Source organism: Silene latifolia, chromosome 9 (genome assembly GCF_048544455.1).
Source record: "Silene latifolia isolate original U9 population chromosome 9, ASM4854445v1, whole genome shotgun sequence".
Lineage (NCBI taxonomy): Eukaryota > Viridiplantae > Streptophyta > Magnoliopsida > Caryophyllales > Caryophyllaceae > Silene > Silene latifolia.
The window spans coordinates 48,206,839-48,217,585 of NC_133534.1; positions in this window are offsets into that span (position 1 = coordinate 48,206,839).

A 10,747-nucleotide genomic window follows, 5' to 3' on the forward strand; every position below is an offset into this window, starting at 1 on the left:
ACGTAGTTGCCCCACATGTCTCTTACCTCGTCTATATCTACACTTGAGTACCGCTCAATCACAGACGGGTTGATTGCATCTTTGCGGAAAAAACAAAGAGAAGACATTATGGTATATATAGCAACAAGCAAGACAACATTAGCAACATCATGGTATATATAGCAACAAGCAAGACAACATTAGCTCTAATTTAAAAAAAGTAATAAACACATGTTTAAATTATTACTAACCTTTTCTGGAATAACGAGATATCTTCGCCTAATAATCTCCAACATGAACCGACAAGCGTAGTATCCACATTGTATGCTATCTGGCTGGCGAGGGGCCTATTATTACATAAAAAAAAAGACGAGAGAAGGCTCACATCAGAATCTTGAACTTTAGGTATTGTATTAGTATTAAACATAGATTTTGCACTTAATGTTATTGTATTTGAGCACGTACCCCCTCGTTATCGTAATAAAATCGGGGCCAACATCAGAATCTTTCGTGGGTTGATCTCGCTTTCGTTTGCTCTTTTCTTCTTAAAGGCCCTTTTTTTAAAAAATAAAAAAGGAGGCAGAAACTAATTTTTTTAGGGGCAAAAATATGAAAGAGCTTTTTTCTATAAATAAAAAATGAAAATGTTATTATAAATAAATCAGTATTATAAACTTACATATTAATCAAGTGCTTAAAAGTCTCGCTTGGTTGATGATGTAAAGAGTCCAACCAGAAAACTTTATTCCTTGTCGGCATGATGGCTGCTAGCACCCAATGAGTCCTACATCAAGAGACATCATCATTATTAACAAGTACATATATTAGTTATGAAAATGCAATTGTAGGGGGAAACGTAATATTAATTTGTTTATTACCCTTTTTCATTATAAGCGCCAAAAATCGGCTTCTTGGTTGTCGCCAATTCTTTGAGCAATATAATCTACCCGTTGTTCGAACGAGAAATCCGGAATAAATAAAGATAAAACATAGGGGCACAGGAATCCGTATTGATCAGATGGAATATTCTTCTCGGGGATCACTCTCAATTTCAATATCCTACATTATTACGGTATTAATTCCGGTATTTAAAACACTATCTAGTAGTCAGAATATTAGACTATGAAATTATTTATTAAGAAACTTACTTCATCCAAACAAATATGTATGCTATATCAATCTGGTCTAGGCCAGCCCATACGGCTAGCAGATCCCATGATATAAGCGCTTGGCGCTCAGCCCCTAGAATATCCTCCTCGAGCGGAATAACTATCAATTGCTCGGTGGCTATGCGATGGCCAGCCTCCTCATGCGATCTCTCATCATCGTCACCGTTCTTACTTTTTGCATGTAATCCTTCCCTTTATATTGTGTGGAGTTTAAACTCCTAACTTTCAAGTCCGGGAAAGAATGAGTCTTTGATTTTGTGCTACTACCACCAGCCTACACATGTAGTAGATAATTAAAATAATAAAAAATCCAAAAGTAACATATCCTAGTTGGAGTAATAAAAATAAAAGCGTACTTAATTAAATACATCGTCAACCTGCTCTTTCAATGATGAGGTAGTAGTAGCAGGTAAGACTGGTGGGGACTTAGGCTTATCAGTCTTTTTTGTCCCCTACACAAAATTACCATGCTTTTTATAAATACAGACAAAATATAAATAAAGGGAGCGAGGTTAATTTTTAAAAAAATGGAGAAGTTAATTAAATACCTCATCAAGTTGTTGTCTCGACGAGGTCGTTGGCATGTCTGTGGACTTAGGCTTATCCGCCAAAGCCATCTTTTTTGTTCCCTACAAAAAAAAAATAACATATAAATTTAACATATAAAAACATTCAACAATTAAAAATGTAACATATATATATAAAGGTATTTCTTCTAACCCCAACTGCTTTCCGTTGCTGAGGCGACGAAGATATCTTCGCCAAGTAGATGTGAGTTTCAGGCCATTGGATGAAACTTCCAAGCGCATCTCCCAGAATGGTAATGTCGTCACGAACTGGGACAGGCAGTTGAAAGTTTTCATGGCCTGGAAAGACTGTAGTTATCTCTACTATTCTATGATTCGGCAAAAGTTTTTCGCCATGAACTACGATTTTCTGCTGCAGATTTGGTTTCTACGAGACCCCGGCCAACACGCACATGTGGCTTTTCGGTTTTAGGGTCAAGCAAGAATAAGCGGCCTCTTGTTTACGGCCTGAAGAATATACACATACATTATTATATCTTTGCAAAAACGCTTGACATTCAAAAGATTTTGCAAAAACGCTTTTTGTCTCGGGCCAATTTTTGCACAAACTTCAAAGCATTCATATAAATTTAACTAATTAAACACTTCATGCATACCTTAACGAAAAAACAGGAACCGACTTGAAAGGGATGTATCTTTGTTTTCCATCACCGTCTTCTCAAGTTGCATCTCTTTTTCAGACCCATTATTTACCTAATAAAATTAACCAATTCAATGGCACCATGTCAGAAGTTATAGCATTAGAGTGGCGGTGAACACACCCCCGATCTTACCAAAAAAAAAAAAACAAAAGAAAAATAAGGAAGTATTAGGTACCTGATCGGCTTTAGTTGTTACAACTTCAGAAGCATTATTAGGTACCTGATCTTTCTGAATCTCGTTGACCGATACTTCCTTCTCATGTATTGCCAAGGTAGTAGCGGCCTCTTGACCAATCTGTTGTACCTTATTATTACCCCCTTTAGAAATGACATCCTCCATCATCTTCACTTCTTCTTCGGAAAGCTTACCTCCAGCATTCAGCTTTAGTAGTACGGATGCCATTAATCAAGTCGCTTGCCAAGAATGTAATGTGTCAGCAATTTTTATCCCAACAATAACATGTGAATTGAACTCAAATGAAAATAATAGAATAAATGTTACCATGTCAGCCTTCTCAGACCTAGTCTTCCGTTTCTTCTTTATCTGGGCAGTTTTCCCATAATATTTCGTTACTCCAACCTGTAACGGGACGCCCCTCAAACGACATGGATGTTCGGGTCGGCCGATCGCTCTAGCAAGAACGTCATTACGACCACTGGGAGTGAATTTCCCTTCTTCTACCTCTTTCAATACGTTGTCCTATAATATATTAAATAAACTTCGAATTATATTTGTGACTAAAATAATAAAGTTAGTAATGAACTCGTCTTAATAAAATAATGCTTACTATGTTGGCCAAAACTTCCTCATCATATTTGTCACGCGACGACCGGGATCCTTTAGGCGTGTGCCCTTCTTTATAAGTTACATGCCGATCCACCTCTTTCACTCCCTTTGCCACCTACACATTAACATGGTAACATTTATACACGTAAATGTGTATCAATGCAAGTCCAAGTGTGATTAATAAAATAAAGTCTCACAGGGGAATAATGCATGCTACTTACGAGGTCCTCTTCTATCTTTCTGTAACCGCCTCGAGAACCATAGAATTTCCCCTTCTTGCATGAAATGTTAGCACGATTTCTTCTGCTAACGGCCTTCAAATCATTATATAAAAGCGCAAGTAGATGAGATAATAAAAAGATTATATAAAGGACTCATTAATTAAAAAAATGATAGGTAAATCGTTAAAAGGCGAGGATATTTAACTGAAACTTCTCGTAGTTCTCATCTTTTTGAAAAGATCCCATTGTTCTCGCTTGATGGTGGGACACTTTTTCCGGTGGGCTCTTACGCATCTCCCCGTTGCCTTGTCCACATACAACCAATCCCTAGCAACGCCACACCTCCACCGCCCTGTGGACATCCGCCGCCTTATGCATTAAATACTCATCATGGCTTTTATCGGGTATAATAAAGCCTTCCTTTACACGAGCCAAGTATAACTCCGCCAATTTTGGATTCAAAGTTCTAAAATCATCTAAATGGATAGGCACAAACTGTCTTGTGCAACTACCAATCCAACTGGAGAAAAGACCCGCATTTGGACCAGTAGGGAAACCCATCTCACTCCATGTTATTTGGAACATTTTGTTTAGCGGCTATAGTCGCAAGGACTTTCGGCACTTCATGCACCCTCTCACCAGGCTTATTATCACCAGGCTCATTATTCTTTTGACTTCTTTTACGTTTTTCACCCATGATAATCCTAAAACCCAAATATGAATGATATAGCTGGAAATGAACAACTTAACAACGTACATGCAGAGTATTATCTAAAACCCTAAACCCTAATAGGAATGAAAATTTAAAACAACAGATTGAGCTTCTAAAATCCTAAACCCTAATAAGAGGAGTGAATTAGATGATGCGGGATGATAAAGATAACAAAGAAGACGAAAAACAAACAGATGCATGAAAAAGAAACAAGATGATCGTCTTAAAACCCTAATGACGAAACACAAAATTAAAGTGAACATACCTGTTGATGATGATGATAAAGAGAACGAGCAGGATGATAAGGGAAGGCAACGGAATCTGGGCGTCGGAAACTGGGCGACGGCCGGCGACGAGAATGTAAAAAGCGAGGAAGAGAGAAGAATTAACACAGGATACCAACGGTTGAACTAATAATGTTGTGTGTGTTTGTGTATGGCATGCTGTATGGGTTTCTATATTAGTTTTTTATTAAGACAAACTATTGACAACGGGTGCTCAAAGAAGAACCGTTGTTATATGTTAATAACAACGGGTCAATAAAAGTCAACCGTTGTCAAAAGTTTATTACAACGGTTAAAATATACCCGTTGTAATATATTTTCACCAAATTTGCGCCAAAATGAAATATGTCAAAAAAATCATTGACAACGGGTAGAGGTACTACACCCGTTGTTGAAAGTATTAACAACGGGTAATTTAAATATAACCGTTGTTATTGTTGAACCTCTTTTTTTAAAAAAATTACTGTAATTCCTTACAGTCCAAACCTGTAACAATACATTATTCAGCAATTTCAACACCAGTATCCACATCTAATAATAAGATCAAGAAAATAAGACAACACCAGCATGCATGCATACTGTGTCCTGATGAACTATCTCAGGATCGGGGACGTTTCTTGGATGTCATAGTTTCTTCGTTAACCCAAATACCTTCACCATGGTCATCACGCATATAGATGCTTTCAGTGTCCTCATGATCAGTGTCAACATCGTCGAAATAAGATACAGTGGTAGACTGATCCATTCCCTCAAAAACGACATCCTGATCATCATCACCATTATCGGATGGACTACTCCTTCTACTCCTTATAGACAGTACAACAGACCACTTCTTATCCATAGGATCGGTGACATAGAACACTTGTTTAGCTTGGGGTGCCATTATGAAAGGATCATCCTTATTATTGCCAACCTTACCCAGATTGACCAACGTAAATCCCATCTTATCCTTTCGGACACAATGGATGTTGTTATCAACCCAGTTACATCGAAACAAAGGCATTGTGAAATCAATGTAATCTAGTACCAATATTTCTTGAATAACACCATAATAAAGGCATTTTCCCCAAATAGGCTTTTTATCTTTTGAAGTAGCAAAGTGCATTGCCTCAAATTCAGAACTCACACCACTATTTTGCATTGTGCTCACCTCATCTTGCTCGCGGGTGTAAAAAGTATATCCATTAATGGCAAAACTGTTGTAAAAGGTGACCCTGGCATTTGGACCTAAACCAAGACGTAGTAACCTAGGAGAGATGTCATCACCAGTTTGAGGTACACTGTAAGACAATATTCCTAAACCACTCTGGAAACGTCTTCGTATGCTCGTTCGCAATCCACTTCTCGGTCTTGTTTTGGTGATCGTATTTGAGCTCATCTTTGTGTTGTTGAATATAAGGTTGCACCTCATCTTCGTTGTTTAGCACATACATGTGTGCTAAATGCAACATTTCACGTGTCACAATTTTTTCAAGCCGGCCCCTAATACCTTTTCCGGTCATCCAGTCACTATAACGATTCTTAGGAATGCCAATCAACTCCTCAGGGGAGAGATGAGCGTAACAATATGAAAGAGCTTCGTCTAAAATAGCGCGTTCAGCAATACAACCTTCCGGACGATACCGATTAGATGTATAGTCCTTGTAGACTTTCATCAATCTTTCGAAAGGATACTGGTATCTCAAGTACACTGGCCCAAGGTACAAAATCTCCCTAACCAAGTGAATGGTCAGATGAATCATGATAGTGAAGAAAGAGGGTGGAAAATACATTTCCAACTGACAAAGAGAGGTTACAACGAGGTCCTGCAATGAATCCGCGTCATCGGGATCGATGACTTTCTCGCATATGGACTGGAAGAAGAGACAGAATCTAGTTATAGCATATCTTACCTTTTCAGGTAAAATGGAACGAATAGCCACAGGTAGTAATTGTTGCACCAAAGTGTGACAATCATGTGACTTTAACCCGGTGAGTTTTAGGTCTTGCATCGACACTAGGCTTTTGATGTTCGACGAATAACCATGTGGCACTTTAATTCCATTCAAGCATGCACAGAACTCTTTTCTCTCATTCCGTGAAAGGGTAAAAGCTGCTGGCGGTAAAAATGTACGATTACCTCTCTTCTATGGTGCCAACTCTAGCCTAATACCCATCATTTTCATATCTTCCCTAGCTGCGGCGTTATCCTTTGTTTTACCAGGAACATTCAGAAGAGTATTGATAATATTATCACAGACATTTTTCTCAATGTGCATGAAATCGAGGCAATGTCTGACCTTCAGGTCAGGCCAATATGGAAGTTTATCAAAAAATATGGATCTTTTCTTATACCCACGAATAGACAATTTAGAGCCGCTCTTCTTCCCATAATCTATCTCAATATGCTTTACTTTCTGATAAACTTCATGCCCACTCAAAATTCTAGGAGGTTGACGAAGTTCTTGTCTTCCATTGAATGCTTTCTGCATCTTGCGATAACAATGGTCATGAGACAAGAACCTCTTATTTCCCATATACACATACTTACGAGAAGACTTCAAGTATTCAGACTCGATATCCTCCCCACACAATGGACAAGCCTCTTTCCCATGAACTGTGTGCCCAGAAAGGTCGCCATAAGCCGGATAGTCAGTTATTGTACACAATAACATCGCTCTCAAATTGAAAGTTTCGTTCTTATATGCATCAAATACTTCTATCCCACTATCCCACAACAATCGCAAATCATCTAGAAGAGGTTCCAAATATACATCTATATCATTTCCAGGTTGTTTAGGGCCGGAAATTAACAACGACAACATCAAATACTTTCTTTTCATGCACACATATGGAGGTAAGTTATAAATAGCCAACACTACGGCCAAGTACTATGTTGGCTACTCATGTTTCCGTGTGGGTTCATTCCATCATGGACAGCGCTAGACGTAAGTTTCTAGGTTCATTGCCGAACTCGGGATACTTAGCGTCGAACGATTTCCATTGCTTACCATCTGCCGGGTGTCTTAGCTTTCCATCATTTATTCTTCCTGTTTCATGCCAAGTTAACATTTTTGCATCATCGGTATTCGCATAAATCCTTATGACTCTTGGTATCAATGGAAAATACCACAACACCTTAGCCGGGATCCCTTCCTTATCCTTATAACGCTACTCCAAACATTTAGGGCAATTGGTTAAGTTTTGATATAATTTCCGATACAATATGCAATCATTTGGACATGCATGTATTTTCTCATATTTCATACCCACTCCTCTTATTAGTTTTTTCGCCTCATATGTCTTAACGGGTAGAACATTACCATCAGAAAGCAACTCCTTTATCAAGGCTAAAAACTAGTGAAACACGTGTCACTCACCCCATTTGCCCCCTTGATATTATACAACTTCACCACACCCGACATTTTTGTGAACTTACAACCAGGATACGAGAGGTGCTTGGACTCACACAACTTCTCGTACATGTTGTTAAGGTCATCCCAATTACTAGTGTCATCACCTACATCTTCAAAAGCAATGGACTCATCATCATTCTCTTCATTATCTATAGACCCAACATTCAACTTCTCTACTTCCAACTCTTCCAACTCAAAAAACTCGGCAAACTCAGGATCATCAGTTAGCCTTTCGTGTACCTCAACATCATCTTCTTCAGAGTTATTCTCTTCCTCTAATGATTCCCATGAAAAATCCAATGTGTATAGGATCGACTAAATCTCCACTTTTCTAGGTGTATTTTAACATCCGGAAAAGCCATATAGCTAATATTACCACATCTTTCACAAGGACATGCAATACTAGAAGAACCTTTCAAATTGTTCGAAACGAATTCATAAAATTCAGCTAAACCATCCTTGTAGGTGCGGTCACTCATATTTGCATCAATCATCCAAGTTCGAGTCATTATTCTACATTCGTAATAATAGGCAACTAATTCAGAAAATACAATAATAGGCAAACAAATAAACGAAATTCAGGAAAGCAATTAAGCTAAATTATCAACAAATTAGATAATAACCCAAAAAATCCTATATCTAGTTATAAGCGTTGCTAAGAAACATATATATACCTGATTGATAAACACGATGAGGGAGAGAAGACGTGACAACAGTGACGGAGATGAAGACAGAGAGACGATCGGGGGAGGAATGGAGAATGATATAGTAGCAAGATATTAGCTTGTGTTTGTGTTTGTAGCGTATAGCGAGAATAAAGCAATATGTTGTTCTTAAGATTTTCATAATATTAATAACAACGGTTATTGAGTCTACAACCGTTGTTAAAACGTATTAAAAACGGGTTCTAATATAACCGTTGTGATTACTTTTCACTAATTTGGCCCCAAACCATTAACAACGGTTAAAATTTAACCGTTGTTATTAGTTTTTTCATTAACAACGGTTGTTTAAGTATGACCCGTTGTTAAAACCAATAACAACGGTTAACAACACATAACCGTTGTAATTAAGTTTGGTAAAATTCGCGGAATAAATTCTACAACGTGTTTTGATGATTTTCGTGAATAAACGTTGTTAAAGGGCCGTTGTGGTTGCCTGTATTTGTAGTAGTGTTTTAAAGGAAAAAGTGTAATTTTAACAGGAAAAAGTGTAATTGTAACAGAATTGAGTGTAATTTTAACAGAAAAAGTGTAATTGTAACAAAAAAAAGGTGTAATTGTAACAAAAATTGCATAATTGTAACAAGAAAAAGTGTAATTGTAACAGAAAAAGTGTAATTGTAACAAGAAAAAGTGTAATTGTAACAAAAAAAAGTGTACTTTTAACAGGAAAAAGTGTAATTGTAACATAATTGAGTGAAATTTTATCAGAAAAAGTGTAATTGTAACAAAAAAAAGTGTAATTGTAACAGAAATAAGTGTAATTTTAACAGGAAAAAGTATAATTTTAACAAAAAAAAAGTGTAATTTTAACAGGAAAAAGTGTAATTTTAAAATGAAATAATGTAATTTTAACAGGAAAAGGTGTAATTTTAATAGATCCAAAATCACACAATAACAAGACAAAATTTTAAATACGAAAATTGGCAAATATATATAACAAGACGGATATTAACAAGGCGAGATATGTAAAATATAAAACAAGACAATATAATAATAAGACGAGATTTTAAATAACAAATCTGAAAAAAAAACGATATTTGAAAAATATGATGATAGATCTAAAAGTCGAGCCTCCCGAAGACCAACACACAACAACCAACAAACGACCACCAACAACAAACTAAATAAAATGGATTGAAATAAATAAAATAAAAACCAAAATAAAAAAAATAAAAAAAACCAAAATAAATGAAATAACAAGGCATAATGAAATCTGAAAGTATCGGCAGAATTAAGCTTTAATCGTTTCATTTCATGAGATTTGAGCATTAGAGAATCATAAGCTTACATTTTATATTGGTGCAACAATACATAACCTAAGGCGGAGAAGCACATTTAGATTACAGTTAATGGATAAAGGAAAAAAAGTTTGTTCTAGAGTCTAGACAAAGACATAGCCACTGCTGCGTGAACCTAGAACTTCACACTTTCACAGTAAACTTAGATATTGTAGCTTCCTGCAAAAGTGTTCAAGCAGATATTATTAAAATAAAAACCCATCATTTCTTTTCCTACCTTTGCCACATTTTCTGGGGAAGGGATGTCGTCAGATCTGGGGTTATGGCGGCAAGAGGATAGTGGTGTGCGTGGTAGCCGGTGGTGTGAGAGGAGGGACGGAGGAAGGAAGAAGGGAGTGAGCAGAACCGGTGGAGGCGCGAAGGAGAATCGGTGGCTGCGGTGAGAAGGAGTGCGGAGGAGGTGCGAAGGAGAGAACACAGGAGGAGGTGCGGAGGTGGTGGTGGTGGTGGTTGTGGTGGGGCCGCGTCGTGGTTGTGGTGGGTTGTGGGCTGGTGGTTTTGTTTTGGTTTGATTTTGATTGTTATTTTAGGTTTTTTTTGGAGTAATTATTTTGGGTTTTTTTTTGAGTAATTGTTTGGTTTGGTTAGATGAGAGAAAAAGGAGAGATTGTGATATAGTGGGATTTAGAGGGAGGGAAGGAGTTTGTGATAATGAGGGATGAATGGATTAGTGAGTAACTTAATTTCAATGAGGAGCTAATTAGACTAGATTGATTTGTGGCCATCCATTGAGATGTAATCTCATCCCTTCATTTCCTTCATCCAAGAGCCCTTATAAGGACTTAAGGACTCAATATATGTAAGGGACTTAGGAGAACTTCACTCTATATATACTCCCTCCGTACTACACCAAAGGTAACGTAGGGAAAAGTGGAGTATTTAAGAAAATGTGGAAAAAGTAAGGGTAAAGAGGGAAAAAATAGGTGGGGTATGTAATTGTGGGTTTAAT